This window comes from Cyprinodon variegatus, unplaced genomic scaffold (assembly GCF_000732505.1).
Source record: "Cyprinodon variegatus isolate N-32 unplaced genomic scaffold, C_variegatus-1.0 Scaffold1158, whole genome shotgun sequence".
Lineage (NCBI taxonomy): Eukaryota > Metazoa > Chordata > Actinopteri > Cyprinodontiformes > Cyprinodontidae > Cyprinodon > Cyprinodon variegatus.
This window is the reverse complement of record NW_015151611.1, coordinates 224,620-225,027: the sequence shown is the minus strand read 5'-3', so window position 1 is coordinate 225,027 and position 408 is coordinate 224,620. Positions and strand designations below refer to the sequence as shown.

At 36.0% G+C, this 408-nt stretch overlaps 1 protein-coding gene across 1 annotated transcript in view; it reads right to left on the bottom strand.

The window, feature by feature from the left end:
* LOC107101819 (complement C3-like) overlaps positions 1 to 408 on the bottom strand; it is a 42,204-nt gene that overhangs the window by 8,776 nt on the left and 33,020 nt on the right. The window lies entirely within an intron of this gene.

Genomic DNA, 408 nt, shown 5'->3' with positions numbered 1-408 from the left:
CCAATTGCAACCTAAGCAGTGATCTTCATGCCCCTGCAGGCTATGAATTACATTTCTTTATTAAAAACGATTAGTCTTATTGTATTATGGCTGTGTTGATGACCAGTGTTTTCAAATTAATATAGTCTTACTTTTTTTTGCAATGTTTGTGTTTTCTAAAAACTGAATGTGGAGATTTTCATTAGTAATTACAAACATAAACAGTAATAAATGCTTAAAATACCATATATTCACACTATGGACAACACATTTGACCCTCTCCACCAGACTGTAGAGGACCTGTGCAGGTCTTTTACATGCTGTTTGTAAAAAGGAGCACTACTGCTACTCTATCTATAGCAGATTCCAGGTAAAACATCAGAGGTCTCTGTCCAGAAGAGTGCAGTCCTAGGAACAGCTAAGATACTG